Source organism: Bos javanicus, chromosome 1 (assembly GCF_032452875.1).
Source record: "Bos javanicus breed banteng chromosome 1, ARS-OSU_banteng_1.0, whole genome shotgun sequence".
Lineage (NCBI taxonomy): Eukaryota > Metazoa > Chordata > Mammalia > Artiodactyla > Bovidae > Bos > Bos javanicus.
The window spans coordinates 91,584,315-91,608,423 of NC_083868.1; the positions used below are offsets into that span (position 1 = coordinate 91,584,315).

General features: G+C 36.8%; 1 protein-coding gene and 1 pseudogene across 8 annotated transcripts in view; one reads left to right on the top strand and one right to left on the bottom strand.

Moving 5' to 3' along the window:
• The window catches only part of NAALADL2 (N-acetylated alpha-linked acidic dipeptidase like 2), a 1,576,761-nt gene that overhangs the window by 166,927 nt on the left and 1,385,725 nt on the right, over positions 1-24,109 (bottom strand). The gene's annotated exons all lie outside the window — the stretch shown is intronic.
• On the top strand, positions 48-8,147 carry LOC133254861 (probable ATP-dependent RNA helicase DDX5; annotated as a pseudogene).

A 24,109-nucleotide genomic window follows, 5' to 3' on the forward strand; every position in this document is an offset into this window, starting at 1 on the left:
TAGCATGGTGGAAACCTCTAATTACATTTACATTTCTGAGTGTTAATATGCATAATCCCTCTATCACTGGCACCAGATCAGGAGCTCTTCAAGAAAAGGAGATTTTTGAATCTCCATGGCCCCAGAGTCTAGAACAGGTAAATAAATGAAGAGAAAGAACATTTCTTTAGAGAGCCCCCAAACAGAAAACAAAATGTATTCACAAAAACATTGACATTTTCTATGCAGTCAAAACTACCATAGCACACTTTTTAGTGTAACAGTGAAAGGTATTTTAAAGATACCCAACTATCAAAAGATCATGGCTTTCCTGAAATGAGGTGCTAGGGTTAAAATACCTTTGAACCAATAATATCTCAAAGCAATTACTATAAACCTCAGGTTACTTCTGGACTCTGCAAAGTGCTCAAAGATTTGGTACAAGTGATGATGATTTTTTCCAAAGGTAGGGAGAATCCTTTCTCCTCACCATGTTCTTTTCCTTTTTCAGGCAGGTGAAGATTTGTGTGAAATTATCCTGTTTTTGTCACCTTCTCTCTATCAATTGACTATACTGTACAATCTTGAGTTGTCTGAACTCAAGTTCCAAATTCTACTTCTGCTTATTTGTTATACTCTTCACTAAAAAATCTTTGCTCAAATTGAGTCTCTGAAATGCATGAGATAGGCAATTTTCAGGGTAAGAAAATTGCTAGTAAATACAGCCTTCCCTCACTTCTTAGGTGAGACGGTTGCTGAAGTTAATGGAGTTAGTTTTGCTTATCATGGGTAAAATGGGTTTTGTATTGATTGGTTTGTCTCAGAATATGGTATTCTAATTAAGATGGCTAAAAAAAACTATAGAATTAACCCTGAGTTGGATAAGAAAGCTGTGGTACATATACACAATGGAGTATTACTCAGCCATTAAAAAGAATACATTTGAATCAGTTCTAATGAGGTGGATGAAACTGGAGCCTATTATACAGAGTGAAGTAAGCCAGAAGGAAAAACATAAATACAGTATACTAGCATATATATGGAATTTAGAAGATGGTAACAATAACCCGGTGTACGAGACAGCAAAGAGACACTGATGTATAGAACAGTCTTATGGACTCTGTGGGAGAGGGAGAGGGTGGGAAGATGTGGGAGAATGGCAATGAAACATGTAAAGTATCATGTAGGAAACGAGTTGCCAGTCAGGTTCAATGCATGATCCAGGGGATGGTTGGGGAGGGAGGAGGGAGGAGGGTTCGGGATGGGGAACACATGTATACCTGTGGCGGATTCATTTGATATTTGGCAAAACTAATACAATTATGTAAAGTTTAAAATAAAATAAAATTGGAAGAAAAAAAAAAAAAAAAACAAGCAGTGATGAAATGGCATACAGATATATATATATTCCTCTAAAATTCACAAGCAAATCCACAGTATGGACAATGTTTCTACTTCATTCTCAATAAGACTATCTAGAGGAAAGAAAGTGGACTTTAGAAAGGTCATCAGGCATTGCTGCTGCTAAGTCCCTTCAGTCATGTCTGACTGTGTGCGACCCCACAGACAGCAGCCCACCTGGCTCCACCCCTGGGATTCTCCAGGCAAGAACACTGGAGTGGGCATTAGCCTACCTCAAATCTTACCCTCTTTTCTAAAAGAAATGTGTTTTATCATGTGCATTCCTCCAAAAGCAACTACTCAGACCTATAGAGTAGATATAGCACACATCTCTCAGAATTGTCAAATATTAAGTGTTAGCTGAATATTGTGTTCCCCACTAAAAGAAACTATTTTTTATACTTACAAAGATAAAAAAAATATACATTTTGAAAGGATCAAAAAAACAAACACAAAACCTAACTTATCTAGATAAGAGACACAGCTTAATTGAAATTGCAACAATGCTGTCACTTTGTTGATTAGGGGCTGGGCTACCAGGTTTTAACCCTCTGAACCTTTCAAATTCCCCAGGAAATGCCTATGAGGCTGTTTTTCAGTCAAGTCTAATTTAACTATGAATATATAGAGACAACTGAAGACTGGCTTGCCTACTCAGGTAGAGACCTGAGGCAATTATCAGAGTAATTCAAGCAGAAAAATTTCCTACTGAGGAAGAGATAATATTTGCTTGAACTATTCAGATTGGCCATCTATAATAATTAAATTAATTAACTTACTCCTTCACTTTGCCTAGGAAGACACCATCATATTGCTATTAAAAATATACACACAAAGCATCTCAAGTACTTTTAAGTGAGTTTGCAAAACACTTCCTTGATTACTTGTAAATAAGTACACAAGTTTAATGAACTATAATTCACAGAGAATTAGATGAGGGAGTTCCCAAATGGGGCAGTAAAGATGGGAGAAAGAAGAATAAACCATAACAACACCTTTTCTGATTTTCTAAGATCTATACCCCTATCTTAGCAACCTGCTATAGGTGAAGCTTTTACTTAAACACACACATACACACACACACATAAACACACACACACATACATGCACACACACTAACTCACTCACTATTATACCATTCATCAGCTACCAGAAATACGTATTCAAACTTTAACACATTTTAATGATTTAATAATTATGATAATAAAGTCAGTGATACTTCAACTTCAATGCATGATACTGGATGCTTGGGGCTAGTGCACTGGGACGACCCAGAGGGATGGTATGGGGAGGGAGGAGGGAGGAGGATTCAGGATGGGGAACACATGTATACCTGTGGCGGATTTATTTTGATATTTGTCAAAACTAATACAATTTTGTAAAGTTGAAAAATAAATAAATAATAAAAAAAATAAAGGCAATGAGCAGGCTTCTTCAAACATAAAAGAATTTATAGACCAAAGTACCGATAAACACTTTCTAAAACAATAAAAGGACCTTATTTATTTCCACTAGTTTCTAGTCTAGTATCTCTAATTCTTGTCTTGCTATTGTTCAGCTAAGGCTATCCCCAAACCCCCTCAAGGTTTCAGTGTTACCAAAGCCACTCCCAGGGAGTTATTGCACTCAGTTCTCTCCAGCTTCTTCCTCACCAATCAAAACAATGATAACCTGTTTGCCTACTCAGATGACCAATGTGTTTGCCTACTCAGATGACCAAGATTGCAGGCAGTATGTATGGTTTGATGAACCTTCATTAGGAGGCAGTTAGGGAGAGCTTAAAAAAAAAAAAGTGAGGGGATACCCCACGTCCAAGGTAACAGAAACCCAAATAAGAGAGTAGACACTGAGAGAAGGCATGAGAGGGCAAACAGACTGAAACCACAATCACAGACAACTAGCCAATCTGACCACATGGACCACAGCCTTGTCTAACTCATTGAAATTAAGCCATGCTGTGTGGGGCCACTCCAGCCATACAGATCATGGTGGAGATGTCTGACAGAATGTGGTCCACTTGAGAAGGGAATGGAAAACCACTTCAGTATTCTTGCCTTGAGAACCCTATGAACAGTATGAAAAGGCAAAAAGATGGGACACTGAAAGATGAAATCCCCAGGTTGGAAGGTGCCCAATATGCTTCCAGAGATCAGTGGAGAAATAACTCCAGAAAGAATGAACGGATGGAGCCAAAGCAAAAACAACACCCAGCTATGGATGTGACTGGTGATAGAAGCAAGGTCCAATGCTGTAAAGAGCAATATTGCATAGGAACCTGGAATGTTAGGTCCATGAATCAAGGCAAATTGGAAGTGGTCAAACAGGAGATGGCAAGAGTGAACGTCAACATTCTAGGAATTAGAAAACTAAAATGGACTAGAATGGGTGAATTTAACTCAGATGACCATTATATCTACTACTGTGGGCAGGAATCCCTTAGAAGAAATGGAGTAGCCACCATAGTCAACAGGAGTCCGAAAGGCAGTACTTGGATGCAATCTCAAAAATGACAGAACAGTCTCTGTTCATTCCCAAGGCAGGCCATTCAATATCATGGTAACCCAAGTCTATGCCCTGACCAGTAAGGCTGAAGAAGCTGAAGTTGAATGGTTCTACGAAGACCTACTAGATCTTCTAAAACTAACACCTTAAAAAAAGATGTTGTTTTCATTATAGGGAACTGGAATGCAAAAGTACGAAGTCAAGAAACACCTGGAGTAACAGGCAAATTTGGCCTTGAAGTACAGAATGAAGCAGGGCAAAAGCTAATAGAGTTTTGCCAAGAACGCACTGGTCATAACAAACACCCTCTTCCAACAACATAAGAGAAAATTCTACACATGGACATCATCAGATGGCCAATACAGAAATCAGACTGATTACATTCTTTGCAGCCAAAGATGGAGAAGCTGTATACAGTCAGCAAAAACAAGACCAGGAGCTGACTGTGGCTCAGCTCATGAACTCCTTATTGCCAAATTCAGACTTAAATTGAAGAAAGCGGGGAAAACCACTAGACCATTCAGGTATTACCTAGATAAAATCCCTTATGATTATACAGTGGAAGTTAGAAATAGATTTAAGGGACTAAATTTGATAGATCAGAGTGCCTGATGAACTATGGATGAAGGTTCATGACATTGTCCAGGAGACAGGGATCAAGACCATCCCCAAGAAGAAGAAATGCAAAAGGGCAAAATGCCTGTCTGAGGAGGCCTTACAAATAGCTGTGAAAAGAAGTGAGAGCAAAGGAGAAAAGGAAAAATATAAGCATCTGAATGCAGAGTTCAACAGAATAGCAAGGAAAGATAAGAAAGCCTTCCTCAGCGATCAATGCAAAGAAATGGAGGAAAACAACAGAATGGGAAAGACTAGAGTTCTCTTCTAGAAAATTAGAGATACCAAGGGAACATTTCATGCAAAGATGGGCTCAATAAAGGACAGAAATGGTATGGATTTAACTGAAGTAGAAGATATTAAGAAGAGGTGGCAAGAATACACAGAAGAACTGTACAAAAAAAAAACTTCATGACCCAGATAATCACAATGGTGTGATCACTCACACTCACCTAGAGCCAGACATCCTGGAATGTGAAGCCAAGTGGGCCTTAGAAAGCATCACTACGAACAAAGCTAGTGGAGGTGATGGAATTCCAGTTGAGCTATTTCAAATCTTGAAAGATGATGCTGTGAATGTGCTGCACTCAATATGCCAGAAAATTTGGGAAACTCAGCAGAAGTCACAGGACAGGAAAAGGTCAGTTTTCATTCCAATCCCAAGAAAGGCATTGCCTAAGAATGCTCAAACTATCACACTATTGCACTCATCTCACATGTGAGTAAAGTAATGCTCAAAATTCTCCAAGCCAGGCTTCAGCAATATGTGAACCGTGAACTTCCAGATGTTCAAGCTAGTTTTAGAAAAGGCAGAGGAACCAGAGATCAAATTGCCAACATCTGCTGGTTCATCGAAAAAGCAAGAGAGTCCCAGGAAAACATCTATTTCTGCTTTATTGACTATGCCAAAGCCTTTGACTGTGTGGATCACAATAAACTGTGGAAAATTCTGAAAGAGATGGGAATACCAGACCACCTGACCTGCCTCTTGAGAAATCTGTATGCAGGTCAGGAAGCAACAGTTAGAACTGGACATGGAACAACAGACTGGTTCCAAATAGGAAAAGGAGTACGTCAAGGCTATATATTGTCACCCTGCTTATTTAACTTATATGCAGAGTACATCATGAGAAATGCTGGGATGGATGAAGCACAAGCTGTAATCAAGATTGCCGAGAGAAATATCAATAACCTCAAATATGCAGATGACACCACCCTTATGGAAGAAAGTGAAGAAGAACTAAAGAGCCTCTTGATGAAAATGAAAGAGAAGAGTGAAAAAGTTTGCTTTAAGCTCAACATTCAGAAATATAAGATCATAGCATCCAGTCCCATCACTTCATGGCAAATAGATGGGGAAACAGTGGGAACAGTGGCTGACTTTATTTTTGGGGGCTCCAAAATCACTGTAAATCATGATTGCAGTCATGATATCAAAAGATGCTTACTCCTTGAATGGAAAGTTATGACCAACCTAGACAGCATATTAAAAAGCAGAGACATTATTTTGCCAACAAAGGTCCATCTAGTCAAGGCTATGGTTTTTCCAGTAGTCATGTATAGATGTGATAGTTGGACTATAAAGAAAGCTGAGCACTGAAGAATTGATGCTTTTGAACTGTGGTGTTGGAGAAGACTCTTGAGAGTCCTTCAACTGCAAGGAGATCCAGCCAGTCCATCCTAAACGAGATCAGGCCTGGGTGTTCATTGGAAGGACTGATGTTGAAGCTGAAACTCCAATACTTTGGCCACCTGATGCAAAGAGCTGACTCATTTGAAAAGACCCTGATGCTGGGAAAGATTGAGGGCAGGAGGAGAAGGGACGACAGAAGATGAGATGGTTGGATGGCATCACCGACTTAATGGACATGGGTTTGGGTGAACTCTGTGTTGGTGATGGACAGGGAGGCTTGGCATTCTGTGGTTCATGGGGTTGCAAAGATTCAGACATGACTGAACAACTGAACTGAACTGAGGGAGAGCATCTATCTGGAAATAATTATAAAAACCCTGGAGAGAAACTGATTAAAAAGAACAGGAATTTTGATGAGATGCCTAAATTTGAGATGAATTGTGATCAAGAACATATGAATTTGGCCACAAATAGCACAATAGGTGGAAGCATACTGCAGAAGCAAGGAAATTGCAGTTAGAGGTATAACTGTCCAAGTCAAAGTGTTAGTTGTTTAGTCGTGTCTGACTTTTGTGACCCCATGGGCTGTATCCTCTGTCTAAGGGATTTCCCAGGCAAGAACACTGGAGTGGGTTGCCATTCCCTTCCCCAGGGGATCTCCCCAATCCAGGGATTTAACCGGGGTCTCCTGCATTGGACATGACTGAAGCGACTTAGCAGCAGCAGCAGCAGCCTGCATTGGAAGGTGGATTCTTCATCATCTGAGCCAACAGAGAAACCCAATAACTGTCCAAAGCCAATTCTGAATTTCTTTGAAGCAAACTACCCTGTACATGTCGTAGATGGAATTATAAGACAGAACTTTACTGAACCCCCTGTTGTTCAAACTCAGGGGTCTCCAGTTGCCCTGAATAGGTTGGATATAATTGGACTAGCTCAAATGGATTCAAGCAAACGTCTTACATACTGCCTACCATCATCCTCATTGATCATCATCTTAGTACTGCATCAAATCAGAAACTAGCCAACAGTAAACCAAGCAGCTGGTGAATACTATACAACCTATTGCTTATAGTCTACTTGTATCTTTGGTGATCCTCACAAGGGCATTTGGAGAGAAGACTGGAAAACTGTATTGCAACTCCAATAAAACTAACTGATATTTAGTGTGTGAGAAAAAATCAAACTAAGGACAACAACCTACATTTTTCTTGATGAAGCATATGGAATGCCTCATATGGGCTTTTACCCCATATAAGATTATATATTGTTAGGATCTGATAGGCAAGCCATAGTGTAGGATCCAATTTGGCCAAAAAAGTAAGACTGCTTCCTGAAGACTGCCTGAAACATTTTATTCATATAAATACTAGTCCACTAGAATAAAAACCACAATATTCTTCAGATTGTGGATGTATATAATGACACATGCAAGGAAGAAAATCTTAATGGAAACTAATGGAAGAGAACTTGAGGGAAAAAGAAGGTAAAACTATTGTTTTTTTGGAAACCAAAAATGTGATGAGCTTATGTGACAAATGGGAGAAGAGTGGCTTGTCTTGAGTATTCATGATGACAAGACTTCCAATGAACATAACTGGGTCCTAAATTTTCAAACATGGAGAAGTTCCTATTCTGATTGGTCCAGATAGGATTCAGAGGATTGGATCTGGAAAATGTGAATGTTTTCATCAATAATGACTACCTAACTCCTCAGAGGGTTATATTCCTCTAACTGGAAGAGTGACTCAGTATTAAAACACTTTCTTCACAGCTAATCATATAAAGGAACGAAGTAACCTTATATCTGCTTTATGAAGCCAGACACGCAACTGATCCCAAGTTGCTTCAGCTGATCAAAGACAGAGGTTAAGGTCATTCTAAGGACAAAGGAATGGGCCCAACGGCAAAATGGAATATTTCAAACATGCACATTATAGCCAATAGGCATATGCGTATGCATATGCTACTAACTACGGCTGCTACTAACTATGGCTGCACCTTGATTGGTATCTAGTGCCAATAGGAGAGTTTCAATAAGGCTTTGAAAGTATATGTAGATGTCTGTTGTTCATAACTGCTCTTTATATATTGGATGTTGTCATATAAAATATTTATTTTTTAAAAGCAAAAATTACTGCAACAAGCAGTATTTTAATTCACTTTTTAGCTGTTTAAGGGGGAAATATCTCTACATTCCTGAAACACATTTAGTGGGTTCTTTGTACGAGAAAATACAGGTTGTATTTCTACAAAAGTTAGTGTATAGTATTTTAAAATATAAGAATTCAATGTAATACCAAATAAAAAAAATTTAAGACTGACTTGAGTGTGATATATGTATATATAGTATATATAGTAAAATGTCATGTAAAAATGTATTTATATTTAAATTACCTACATTTAAACTATAAAATAAACATTCAACTAAATAAGAATACTCAAAATACTCAAAAACACTCAGAAATAAAGCAACTGTGGTGATAAAACTGGTGTTAAGCATTAACCTTGATTGCTTTTTTTAAAATTTAAGTGGATTCAATGCTTAACCATTTCAATTAAAAAAAGCTAGAAATTACTATGATAAAATAAAATGTAGTCTTGATAATATAAATAACAAAAAATAAATAAGTATTAGCAATCAAGGTTCAGGACTCATCAGTAAGGTGTAGTTTATAAGCAGAAATTTATTGGATGTCATCTTAAGTTGAAACAGGTAGTAAAAAGAGCACAAAGAATCCAAGATCTCAAATTTTTTCAGGATCTTTTTTTTTCCCTCCATACATAGTAGAGCTTCTTCAGAATCTAAATATATATTGTGAGTGAGCGAGTGAGTAACAGTCACTCAGTTGTGTCCAACTCTGCAACCCCAAGGACTATCCAGTCCACAGAATTCTCCAGGCCAGAATACTGGAGTGGGTAGTGTTTCCCTTCTCTAGGAGATCTTCCCAACTCAGGAACAGAACAGGGGTCTCCCACATTGCAGGCAGATTCTTTACCAGCTGAGTCACCAGGGAAGCCCCAGTATATATTATCTTGAAGCAAAATTAAATGTAATACTTTTCTTAATATTGCAATTAAATAATTATTTAATTAAAATACATCTATTCAACCTCCATTTATCCAGCTTTGTCTTCCAACTGTATATATGTATTGAGAAACTATTAAAATAATATTTATTAGATATTAACAATGGTTATTGGGAAGGTGGGATTTGGGTTAACTTTTAACAATTTTATACTTTATACCTCTCTGTATTGATTCAAATTATTATACAATTGACTCTTGAATAACCTGGGGATTACAGACGCCAACCCTCTGAGCAGTTCAAAGTCTGTGTACAACTTGTAGTCAGCCCTTCACATGTATGGTTCGTCTGTATCTGAGGTTGCTCTGCATCCATGGGTCTGCATCCATTTTGTTCTTAGTTTAGCCAATCTGGAATCATATAATACTGTAGTATTTACTGTTGAAAAAAAAAAAATCCATGTACAAGTGTACCCACACAGTTCAAACCCATGTTGTTCAATGTCAATTGTAGTAAGAATCTTTCAGAAGGTATTTTTGCAACACTGGTTTCTGTGAGAAGATGAACTGGGTGATTGGGGAACATGGATACAAGGAGACTATTCACAATCTACCCCTTTATAACGTTAGATTTGCATCTTTGGAATATCTTAGTGATTGATAAAAACAAATTAAGTTAATCTTATTTTAGTGATTTTATCAAATGTATACAGACAGAGGATTTAAAAAGTTAAACATAAAGCCCTCAGCAAAACTTAAGATAACATAAATCCTCAAGACTGAGAAATGTGGAGAGAGTTTGTTTTTCCAAGAATCAGATCAGATCAGATCAGTTCAGTCGCTCAGTCGTGTCCGATCCTTTGCGACCCCATGAATCGCAGCACACCAGGCCTCCCTGTCCATCACCAACTCCCGGAGTTCACCCATACTCATGTCCATCGAGTCAGCGATGCCATCCAGCAATCTCATCCTCTGTCGTCCCCTTCTTCTCCTGCCCCCAATCCCTCCCAGCATCAGAGTCTTTTTCAATGAGTCAACTCTTCACATGAGGTGGCCAAACTACTGGAGTTTCAGCTTTAGCATCATTCCTTCCAAAGAAATCCCAGGGCTGATGTCCTTCAGAATGGACTGGTTGGATCTCCTTGCAGTCCAAGGGACTCTCAAGAGTCTCCTCCAACACCACAGTTCAAAAGCATTAATTCTTATAGTTATCCATCTCCAACCACTTTGAAGATTATGCTCTGATTTCCCTTTTACTCAGGAGGCAAGACAACTTCCAGTTCAAAATATAATGGTTTTGCAGCATGAAGATGATGTAAATTGTTTAAAGAACTATGTAAAAGTTGTATTCTTAGAAGAAATATAATTGAGTCTGCCTAAAGGGATACTTGTTTTGGGCAACACAGAGTTAGAAGGTGATGACAGAAGTAAGTCAGCTGAACACAGAATAGACAATAAAGAAGTATTATAAGAAAATCAACTATATAAGATATTCATGTTCAATATAAAAAATTAAACATATTCCTATAGGACTCATTCAGTTCAGTTCAGTTGCTCAGTTGTGTTTGACTCTTTGTGATCCCATGAACTGCAGCATGCCAGGCCTCCCTGTCCATCACCAACACCCGGAGTCCACCCAAACCCATGTGCATTGAGTCGGTGATGCCATCCAACCATCTCATCCTCTGTTGTCCCCTTCTCCTCCTGCCCTCAATCTTTCCCAGCATCAGGGTCTTTTCAAATGAGCCAGCTCTTCTCATCAGGTGGCCAGAGTATTGGAGTTTCAGCTTTAGCATCAGTCCTTCCAATGAACACCCAGGACTGATCTCCCTTAGGGTGGACTGGTTGGACCTCCTTGCAGTCCAAGGGAATCTCAAGAGTCTTCTCCAACACCACAGTTCGAAAGCATCAATTCTTCGGCGCTCAGCTTTCTTTGCAGTCCAACTCTCACATCCATATATGACTACTGGGAAAACCATAGCCTTGACTAGATGGACCTTTGTTGGCAAAGTAATGTCTCTGTTTTTGAATATGCTGTCTAGGTTGGTCATAACTTTCCTTCCAAGGAGTAAGCGTCTTTTAATTCCATGGGTACAATCACCATCTGCAGTGATTTTGGAGCCCAGAAAAATAAAGTCAGCCACTGTTGCCCCATCTATTTCCCATGAAGTGATGGGACCGGATGCCATGATCTTAGTTTTCTGAATGTTGAGCTTTAAGCCAACTTTTTCACTCTCCACCTTTACTTTCATCAAGAGGCTCTTTAGTTCTTCTTCACTTTCTGCCATAAGGGCGGTGTCATCTGCATATCTGAGGTTATTGATATTTCTCCCAGAAATCTTGATTCCAGCTTTACTCATAAAACAACCATCGCTTGAAGTACCAAAATAACACGTAACTGAGATCTAAGGAGGATGACTCTCTAAGTTTGAATCTTAGAATTTTAAGGAAATAATATATAAATAAGATAGTTTATATATCCCAGAATAGCTTTATACACTACATTTTATATAAATTTTTTTTAAAAATGCTACAATTACAAGCCCATTAGCAGATTTATAAAATCTAGTTCAGTTATGAACCATGGCAATAAATCCTAAATTAGAAATAGTTTTGACTTACAAATATTTCATGTGCACTTTAAGGATAAAAGTGACATATTCATACATCAGTATTTTTTGGACACAAGCCATTTTGATTGAGTTGATAAGCCCTACTCTCTCATTTCAGTTCAAAGTTCTGATTTATGAATCCTAACTGGTTCTTTCATCTATTGCTAGTTCAGTCTTTTCAAGTTCAGATTTTATTATGAGCTAAATAAGAGGTTATGCAATATTTTCCCTATCTATATTCTGAAGAAAAAGAAAAAAAAATCCACTCTACTTCTTTTGCTCAGGTGCCAAGAATAAGCAGTCCTGTTCAGCAAGATTTTCATTTAAAAGCACCAATAGATTATTTTTCTCCATAGAACCCACAGGATAAAGGGAGGCTTCCCATTACTGGAAAGATATTTCTACAGAATTAAAAAAAGGCAGAATCTGTATTTATGCATCGTACCTACTACCTGGTGCTTATAATTCAGTCAGGTGTCTCAGGTGGTAAAGAGTCTTCCTGCAACGCAGGAGACCTGGGTTTGATCCCTGGGTTGGGAAGATCCCCTGGAGAAGGAAATGGTAACCCACTCCAGTATTCTTGCCTGGAAATTCCCATGGACAGAGGAGCCTGGCAGGCTACAGTCCACGGGGTCGCAAAGAGTCGGACACGACTGAGCGTTTTCACTTTCTAATGTTCATGAATGGAGTTAAGAAGGAAACATGTTTCTGGCAGTTTCAAGCAAGCACTATAAAGAAGCCAGCACTATTTCTAAAAATGATTTAACACGACTCATGTTCAAGTTCTAATTCAGCAACATTTCCCTCCCTCAGCAATTCCTGTTCCCCCAGCTTCAGTAATTAAAGTCATGTCTAAATTCTAAAATATCAGTGTTCTAAACATGGAAAAATGTGATCTCTTTCAGTAACATTTTAATAAAAGGAGTTATAGATTAAAACCTTAGCATTACTAGACATTGTACTAGAAATGAAAAAAATTTACAATTTCATGAGAAATGATCTAAGAATAAATTTTTGCATTGTAACACTATTGTAACACAATAATAAACTGAAATAATTTAATCTCCCTAATCATTAATATTTTTAATGATTCATTCAAAAAATGAGAGAAAAACATTTTTTAAAAATTAGCAAAATCATCCCTATTCTGGTTGAAATCTTAAAGTAGATTAAATTTTGGAGACACAATTTTCTCTTTAAAAATAAAAAAAATAGTCAGTCAGTCAGTTCAGTCACTCAGTCATCTCCAATTCTTTGCAACCCCATGAATCACAGCACTCCAGGCCTCCCTGTCCATCACCAACTCCTGGAGTTCACCCAAACTCATGTCCATCGAGTCGGTGACGCCATCCAACCATCTCATCCTCTGTCGTCCCCTTCTCCTTTTGCCCCCAATTCCTCCCAGCATCAGAGTCTTTTCCAATGAGTCAACTCTTCGCATGAGGTGGCCAAAGGACTGGAGTTTCAGCTTGAGCATCATTGCTTCCAAAGAAATCCCAGGGCTGATCTCCTTCAGAATGGACTGGTTGGATCTCCTTGCAGTCCAAGGGACTCTCAAGAGTCTTCTCCAACACCACAGTTCAAGAGCATCAATTCTTCAGCACTCAGCTTTCTTCACAGTCCAACTCTCACATCCATATATGACTACTGGAAAAACCATAGCCTTGACTAGACGGACTTTATATAATTTGAATTTTTATAGCAAGAAATTCTCTAAGTAATTGTAAAATAATTTAGCTATTTATTCCTAGCACACTCACCACCTTTCAGTCTTCTCTAAAATGGTTTGTAAAATTGGGATACAAATCTCCAAGGATAGGCTCGTGTAAGATTCCAAGAGATTAACTCGTTTGGACAAATAAGAAACCAAACCAAAATAGCTAAGATTATCTCAAAATGGAATCTAAATATATGTGATATTTCTTCATTATCTCAATGTAAAACAATAGATATCTCATGTTAATATTACTTTGACAACAAATTCCAGGATATCTGAAATTATCATTAAGAGATTAGATAGCAGATGCTAACAATTTAAACTAAAAACCATTAAATAAATTCATACAAAAAATAGTACTATTGAGCAAGCATAAGCTTTTTTCTTCAATTAGTTTAAAAGCTTATGCATATACCCATATTTCATGGATTTCAGAAAATAGTTCAGAGCAAATTTACCTTTCAAAAAATGGAATTAATATTCTACAGAAACTTATAAATGAAAGGGAAAAATGCTAAAATTATTATTTTCATTTCTTAAATAAAACTTAAAATTCACGGGTATTAAAATGTGAGTCACTGTTAAAAATTGATTCTTTTCTTTAAAACAAAAATATAATGCTTTCCCAGGAGACATATTTAAAACATTTTCCTATATTTTAATTTTTAGTTTTTTTTGCGACTAGAGACTACTCATTTCTCACAAGATCAAAATAAGCTAGTTTTCATATGAATCAGAAATATTCAAAATTGCTCTTTAATTGCATTTAATGCCCCCAGTTATCTGAAATTAATATGCCTTTTAAGTATATTTTTATTTGTAATGTTCTTCAAGCATTAGACTTTAAAATAGCAATGTTTATGAAGAAACAACATTTTCCAAAAATGCTGGACAACTTTGTATGTATATTCTAAAGTGCCATGGGTCAAGAATCATCAGAGGTGTCTCCATTTTTCCATTAAACAAAACTTTTATGTTTTGCAAGATTTTTAAAATTTAATTAATGGAAAACAAATATATGAATATAAAATCTCCTTGAATGTGTTGCTAGTTTTGATTAAAACAAAAAAAAATTACTTTTTAAAGTCAATTTAATGAAGTTAATTTAGTTATCCTTAAACTTCACCTCCTAATCTTTATAAGTCAGTAAATGACTGACTTATACTTTTTACTTTGAAGTGGTTGTTGCTGATTGTACCCAGATTTGATTATGAGCATAGACTTTGGGGTCAGACTATCTGGGTTTAAATCCCAGCTTTGCCACTTGCTGGCTCTGTCATCCTGGTCAAGTTTCTACCTTCCATACTATGCCTATTTTTCTTCATCTATAAAATGGTGGTGACAGTAAGAGAGCTTACTTCACAAAATTGTTAAAGGAAATGAATCGATACACAGTGAACAGTGCCTAGTTCATGGTAGGCTCTACATAAGTGTTTAATTTTATTATTTCATTTTTATATATTATTGATTATGAAATTATCATCAAGCAATGAGAAGGATTTTTGATAGTCTCCATTATTCAAATGAATGGTGTGCTTTATTATTATCACTTGAGAAATTATGCATGTATCTCATACCACCACTAATCAAAAAAACATTTTATATTTTCTACTTTGGAGGTACTGTTGGAGTCATTCCAAATACAAGTAAGAAAATTATCTCATACTGCTAGTGCTGCAAACAGTATCTCCTAAACTGATCATCCAACGTAGTTATCAGACATGAACTTAAAATATTATTAATGTTAAAAACAATAACAAAACTCAAGTTTACTGAATATTTTATTTGCCAACTATGTTCCAGTTATAGTTTCATTTGATTAATTTTGACCAATTTGAAAAAAAAAAAAAGTTTCATCCTCAATGAATACAGGAGCACATCATTGTGGACATTCTGAAAAATGTCCAAAATGGACATTCTGAAAGCTTTGAAGGTGATTTCAACATAAAAAAAACCACAAAAGGTTTTGCATTATGATACAACTCATATCGAGGTGACCACTGGGGCTAAGAAAGGCATAACTCTCTGGATGGCACATATTATCATATTTTGGTTAAAATAGATTGTCACATGATTTCAAAGTCATCAGTCATTAAGTATTTTTAATTAACAAGAAATTCCTAACTAGCAATGAATAAAAAACAAAAATAACTCATACTTAGTTTAGGCTACACTTATCTTATTTAATTGCTTCAGGGATTTAGAAAAGCATGAGGGAATATTTGGCAATAAGATATGCTTTGGTTCTAATGACTCTCAGTGGACTATAATAATCTGCTCTCTTAAATCTTTGGTTAAGTCTCCCAAAGTAAAAAATGTTAAGTCTCTGTTACCCATTGGTTAAATGGAGATGATACTCACCAAAAATAATGAATATAAAACATAGTACGCCCTGCCTAGTACATCATAATATATACTAAATGCTATTGATAAATGTTGGCTATTAATGGTCATAAAATTTGCATCTGAAAAAAAAGAATATCAAAAAACAAAGACATAAGATTGTTTTGTTTTGTTGTTGTTGTTTTATTGCATTCAAGACCTTCTTGGTCTTTATTCATTATTCCAAGTGGAAAACTGAGGCAATGTAGTAGTTTTGTCAAAAGAAAAAAATATCATCTTTGTGTACAAATGCTACTGTCATTGCTATCAAGGCAAAACCTGACGAGGAAAAAGCAGTTGTTGCAGAGAAGACAGCAGTGGCGAGAAAAAGAAATCTTAAGATTTGTATATAGAAATAAACAATACAAAATTATAGGAATGGCTTGAAGTAACATTTTCTGCCCTCACTAAAGTCTCCTTGTATGGATGACAGCTGTTATTTATTCTTTGGTCACTTAAACAAGACCAAAAGTCATTCACATGTAGTATAGTGGCAGCTGCTAGACAGTCTCATTTTTGTGCTTGAAAATGAAAATATCTGAAAACACAGTAAAAACAGTCTGCAATCAGATCAGATCAGATCAGATCAGTCGCTCAGTCATGTCCGACTCTTTGCAACCCCATGAATCACAGCAGGCCAGGCCTCCCTGTCCATCACCAACTCCCAGAGTTCACTCAGACTCATGTCCATCGTGTCAGTGATGCCATCCAGCCATCTCATCCTCTGTCGTCCCCTTCTCCTCTTGCCCCCAATCCTTCCCAGCATCAGAGTCTTTTCCAATGAGTCAACTCTTCGCATGAGGTGGCCAAAGTACTGGAGTTTCAGCTTTAGCATCTTTCCTTCCAAAGAAATCCCAGGGCTGATCTCCTTCAGAATGGACTGGTTGGATCTCCTTGCAGTCCAAGGGACTCTCAAGAGTCTTCTCCAATACCTCAGTTCAAAAGCATCAATTCTTTGGTGTTCAGCCTTCTTCACAGTCCAACTCTCACATCCATACATGACCACAGGAAAAACCATAGCATACTAAAGTAAAATCACAATGCTATTCTTAAGGCTATCATAATAGAGAAAACAATAGCTCATAAAAAAAGATTTGTGGCCATGGCATAAAACTTACCAAATGCCACAATGGTTCTCTGATAGCTACATAGGCCAAACTTAACAGATATTAGAGGATTTTAGTAACTCTAGCAGCAACAAAAGTTCATTATAAGAATAAAGGTGCTGAAACGACTAATCAGTTTTTTCTATCTCTCTGGGCAAATATGAGAATAATATGCTCCAACCAGAAGTCACGTATTGCCTAAAGAAATAGTTGATCTGAAGCGAGGGTAATTTTTACCAGTTGAAGGATGGCATAGTATTAAACCAATGCAATTACTGCAGTCTCATGATGCTGTGAAATGATGGGTGGTCTTTCCACAGTGCAAGCTGGACATTCCAGTATGCAGGGAATGCCCAACAATTAGTCAAAGCACAAATGAGCTGTGCTAATAGGAATCATCTTTAAATAGACACCAAGGCAGATTTCAAGGTTATCAAAACCAATAAATCCAACACTTCAAATGGATCCTCTAGTGTTGCCTCATGACAGGCTCACAGGTAGAAGGAAAAATACATCCTCAAGTCTAACTTCAATCTTTTGTAACTGAAAAAACAGATATTTGGGGTTATATGAGCACTAAGGACACCGTAAGTGAAAACCAAGTCATACATTTTCTAACTGAAGTGCAGTATTGTTCTGGCTGCTAAATCTGAAACTACTTAGACAAAATTTATGATATTGGATCTCTGTGACCTACAGTCTCTGTGCTTGCATCCATAACAATAGCACTGATGCTCTAGGAAATTAAGAGGTTGATACCGCAGCAATAGAGCACAACCCCATACTTTCTGTCTCATCTCCGAACTCAGGCAAACAATAAATAGTTCTCTAGTTCACAGAAAAGAACATCTATTGAACTGCTAAACAATGTGACAAATAGGGCCTTTCTTCATATTTTCATTCTCTGAAGTATTGGATTTTGAAGTATCTGACCCAGAGAAATTAAAATAATTTAAACCCTTCAGATTTCCCCCCTCTTACTTGCCAACACAGACATAAGTTTCACAAATCTTGATGTAAATTTGAAAACGTTTACATACCTTGGAAAATTTTTGAAAAATTAGGGTTAGGAGTTGGAAAATAGATCAATTAACTCAATCGCTTTCATTTTAATTAGATGCTAATATATTTCAGAACTTATTAGTAATATTGGGAGTTCCCAGGTGGTGCTAGTGGTAAAGAATCCACTGCCAATGAAGGAGACAAAAGAGATGCTGGCTCGATCCCTGGGTTGGGAAGATCCCCTGGAGAAGGAAGTGGCAACCCATTCCACCATTCTTGCCTAGAGAATCTCATGGTCAGAGAAGCCTGGTGGGCTACAGTCCACAGGGTCATGGGAAATATCAATAACCTCAGATACGCAGATGACACCACCCTTATGGCAGAAAGTGAAGAGGAACTAAAGGGCTTCTTGATGAAAGTGAAAGAGAAGAGTGAAAAACTGGCTTAAAACTCAACATTCAAAAAACTAAGATCATGGAATCTGGTCCCATCATGTCATGACAAACAGATGAAGAAACAATGGAAACAGTGACAAACTTTATTTTCTTGGGCTCCAAAATCACTGCAGATGGTGACTGCAGCCATGAAATTAAGAGACACTTGCTCCTTGGAAGAAAAACTATGACCAACCTAGACAGAGTGTGAAAGAGCAGAGACATTACTTTGCCGACAAAGCTCCCTACAGTTAAAGCTATGGTTTTTCTTGTAGTCATGTATGGATGTGAGAGTTGGACCATAAAGAAAGCTGAGCACAGAAGAATTGATGCTTTTGAACTGTGGTGTTGGAAAAGACTCTTGAGAGTCCCTTGGACTGCAAGGAGATGAAACCATTCAATCCTGAAGGAGATCAGTCCTGAATATTCATTGGAAGGATTGAAGCTGAAACTGAAGCTCCAATACTTTGGCTACCTGATACGAAGAACTGACTCATTTGAAAAGACCCTGATGCCAGGAAAGATTGAGGGCAGGAGGAAAAGAGGGCAACAGATAATGAGATGGTTGGATGGCATCACCGACTCAATAAACATGAGTTTGAGCAAGCTCCAGGAGTTAGTGATGGACAGGGAAGCCTGGCGTGCTGCAATCTATGGGGTCACAAAGAGTCAGACACGACTGAGTGACTGAACTGATGGTACATGGTACATGAAAATGATGCCTTTCATTTAAATTTGAAACCAGGTTTTCGGCTAGATTGGTGCCTGGATGTGCACAGGCACAAGTGCCTGGCACTTTAAAGAACCACCTCTCATCTCCTGGTTAGAACTGTTAGTTCAGAAAATGTTGCCTCTATGTTATAAGCACTAAGATAGAGAAAATAAATTCACATGCTCTAAACATGACCAATAACCACACCAAATACTTGAGAATTTTCCAGAAACAGTACCTTGAACATATGGTACTCAGGTTTCTATGTAGGAACCTGAGTCCTCATCTTAGCTCTATCCACTCACTCTGAACTTCATTTTGTGTTTTCAATCTATAAAGTCAGGTAGCTTAGACCAGATGGCCTCCAAGTGTCATTCCAACTCTTTCTGAAACACGTAAATACAGGAAAAGGCAATTTTGAATTGTGTGTTGGGGGGAAGTTCTGGTTTCACATGATCTGGATGCTGTTCTTAGTACTTGTAGTAGCCAGTTTTATGACTTTGAACAAATTTCTTAACATTTCTAAATTTCAGTGTTCTTATCTGTAAAGTAGGGATACCAGCAACTGTATCCATGTGGAGTGCTCATTCTGGTGAACAAGACTGTGAAAATAATATGTTAAAACATAAAAAAAAAATGTTAAGATGCCACCATAATGAACTGGAAAGGATTATGTTTATTGTGTTAGGATTGATTGACTAATCTCAGAATTTATTCTAGCATTTGAATTTTCTTTTTTTTTTTTATTTGAATTTTCTGAGACAGTGAAAATGTGAAACACAGGAACAAAGGTTTCTATTTGTCATCTGTATTTCTGGACATTTAAGACTTAACCCTAGTTTATAAAAGATTTCCAAGATTTTTAAGAATTTCTATAAATTTACATTTTAATAATGGAAATTATAATTTAAATCTATAAAAAGCCTGAATTCATGAAATATATATGTATTCAAAAGGATATATACTTTCATATTAACTTGAGTGTTGACAAATAGTTGATTTAAAATATGGACCTGTATGCTCTATGACACTTTGCATGTAATCTTGATTACACCCTTTTCACTTTCTTATTGTAAGCTTCAAATTCCACTGAGTTTATATCATGAACTTTGATGGATGAGCTAGACTGCTGTGTCTGTCTGGGCAGGTGTGAGATAAATTGCTGGGCAGGCTATGATCTTTGGGCAAATTACTCTCCTTGACTACAATATATATCGATGAGATGTGTCAGTGTTCATATACACACTTGTCAGTTGCATTACCCAGGTGATGAAAATACAAGTTAAGGGACCATCAGAATGAAGGGGGAGAAATTCACTATGTCATAGGAAATTAGTAAAAGAACCATCACCTTAAACTAGAAATATAATGAGGTAGAACCTTTGGTAGGTTTTGATAGGGGAAAAAATTCAAACCACTTAGTCAAGTATAAGTAATTCTACTTTTTCATCTCCACTCAAATTTAGTTTTACCTAATACAAATGAAAGTGAACATGACAATAATTTAGGGTGTTTTAAGTGGGAAGGAGCAGGTAAAATGTTTATAATTTTAATTCAATAAACTTTGACCATTCACTCAAACTAAAAACTGTTTTATTGCTTTGTGTTTAATACAAAGAAAAATCATTGATTCATTAGCTCTATTAATGAGATCTTTAAAAAAATTAATATTTTAATCAGAATCTTTTCAGCAGATGTATCATCTACGCCTTAGGAGTAAGGCACTGCCCCAGGCACTGAGGATTAATGCATAAGATTTTAAAAAAGGGTCTTCCTTAATGAAGCTTGCTTTGTATAAAATAGTTCATGCTTGATGAAAGCATGAATTAACCTTGGATTCAAGATACAGAGTATCAGACATCCCATACACAAAATTTATCTATATCAAAGAAAAAGCAAATTTCATGAAGAAGCCAGATGATTCCCAATAATTTTGTGTTTTACCACACTAACTCCTAACTGATACCATGGTATTCCATGGTATAAAAGAAATTCCTGATTCTAACCTTGCTCAAAAAGTAGCAGAAGATATGTATGCCTATTACCATGCTTGGTAATCTGTGCTCCTATCATTTAGATAGATAGATAATATTAAAAATTCTGTTTTATTCTGATCACTATGCAAATTTCTTATATCACAAGTGTTATAGAAAACTATGATATTATTTGGCATTATTTGTCTTGGTGATAATCAAGAATAATATAACTGTTCCTGTTATGCAAATGACCCCAAAATGAAGACACAAAACCTTTAGGAAGATTTTCAAAAGGTCTCATATAGTATCATGATAATATTTTTAGTCACTACAAGATTAATATTATATGTTGTCTTGATCCAGGTAGAACCTACTCATAGTCCTAATTTGTGTTTGGCAGTACCCAGCTGGAAAGTGAATTTAGTTTCCTTGGAAACATATTGACTTACAGAGAATTAAAAGACAAGGAACCCACGAGCTAAATATAGAAATCTAGCTCCTATTTGGTTAGATATTTGGGTGGGATACAGTAATGTCAAGATCAAACTAAATTTTATAGAATAATGAATTCAGACTTCCCTGGTAGCTCAGTTGCAAGGAATCTATGTGCCAATGCAGGGGACATGGGTTGGATCCCTGACCTGGGAAGATCCTACATGCCACAGAGCCACTAGACCTGTGCACCACAACTATTAAGACTGTGCTCTGGAGCCCAGAAGGCACAACTAATGAGCCCATGTGTTACAACTATTGAAGCTGGTACACCCCAGAGCCCATTATCCACAACAAGAGAAACCACTGCAGTGAGAAGCTGTGCACTGCACCTAGAGTAGCCCCCACTCATTGCAACTAGAGGAAACCCTCCACAGCAATGACGATCCAGCAGAGTCAAAAAAACAACTAAAATTGTTTAAAAGTTTATAATGAATTATTCTATTTTTAAGTGTCTTAAGCTTCTAAGCAAGACTTTATTAACTGAATAAATTGAAGAGTGAATTTAATCAATTCAATTGTACACAATTGAATGTCTGCTATTGTATTAATCACAACATATTGAACTTATCAGTGAGATCTACTGATGTCTATACAATTTTCTCTATAGTGATTCAACATGCCAATAACTACAAAAATAAGCAATGGGAAATCAGAGAAATTTGAGAAAGTATGAAATAGATTACCTGTTGCTAATAATCAAGAATTAATACTTTATTAAGTATACTTGTACCATATGTAAGGGGTAAGATGGTCTGGTTTTAAAAATCTAAGCAAAACATTGAATTTTCCTTAAACTGCTATTATGATCTGATAACCCATAAAGAAAAGTCACATAGTCACTGAGAAATATTAATTTTTCCATTGGCTTTTCTTTTCATGGTCAAACTTTGGGGGAATGAAAATACTAAAGTCTCTATAAGTAAATATACATGCATTCATGCTAAGTCGCTCATGAACAGAGGAGCGTGGCTGGGTACAGTCAAGAGGGCTGCAAAGAGTTGAACATGACTGTAGCGACTTATGTTCATGGGACTTATGTTCCAACAGTCATGTTCAACTCTTTGCAGCCCTATTGACTGTACCCAGCCATGCTCCTCTGTTCATGGGATTCTTCAGGTAAGAATACTGGAGTGGTTCGCCATGCCCTTCTCCAGGGTATCATCTTGACCCAGGGAATGAAACAGCATCTCTTATGTCTCCTGCATTGGCAGGCAAGTTCTTTACCACTAGCGCCACCTGGGAAGCTATAAATATTGTAATATTTATTGTTTATTATGTGTGAGGCATATGATCTTCAAAACAACCATAGTTGTTAGATATTATTATTATCAACTTACAGATAAAGCAACAAGGAATTTGAGAGTTTAACTAAATTTCTCAAAGTGGCACAATTACTTAATAGTGGACCTAGGATTAAAAATCAATCTGCATCCAGAGCATTATCATCCACACTCTTCAGCCTTAGCTTTGTAAATCTAGACTGTAGCAAATAAAATTGTGTGTGTGTGTGTGTGTGTGTGTGTATTGGGTGTGGAGGAATAGAATCTGTTTAAAGCACATGCCTGCATGCTCAGACATGTCGAACTCTTTGTGACCCTATGGACTGTAGCCCGCCAGGCTCCTCTGTCCATGGGATTCTCCAGGCAAGAATACTGGAATAGGTTGCCATTTCCTCCTCCAGGAAATGACCCAGAGATTGAACCTGCATCTCCTGCATTGGCTGGTGGATTCTTTATCACTGAGCCACCAGAGAAGCCCTTACAGAATAAGGAAAATGATAATGCCTCAAATGATTATTTGAAAAATAATTATTGTAAGATATTCTTGAAAATATCGCTTTGGCAATTTTGTAGTTAAAATAAGGAAGAAATGCAACTCTACTTTAAAAATAATAATATGTTTAATTCAGATTACAATGAGTTTTCAAAATCACATATTCATACATTTTCTAATGTCTATATTCTATTTTTGCATACTTGATATATATCCAAACTAATTATGAAATCATAAGAACCATTTCTGAGTTTAGAAAACTTCTGATTGTTGCTCCCTGCTTTGCAAAGAAAAAGCAAAAATATCATACTCAGCTACTATACTGTTGCATATTTTACCTATTAATCTCCAACACTTTCTAGTTTTTCTCAGTACCAACTAACTACAATCTCTACTTGAACAGAAGAAAGCAAGATAAGGGAGTACTAGAGTTTCAATCTAAAAAGTTATATATCATTCTTAAGGACTAGTAAGTGAGTTTATCAGATTGTTTCCCCTCAAATCAATATTTTTTTGTCCTTTAGAGTAATTAACTGCATTTTCGGAAGTCCTATGAAAATCTGAAGAGACACATTAAGGGGTCCTCTCATTAAGTCATATAACCCACAGCAACTCATGTATTTGGATTATATAATCTATAGCAACAGCAGCAAGTATGAAATGCGTATATGAAAAACATCTCTGAGGTTATCATGACATGATAAAAGTTAATTTCATTCAGCTGAGCAGTCCAACTGCAGAGA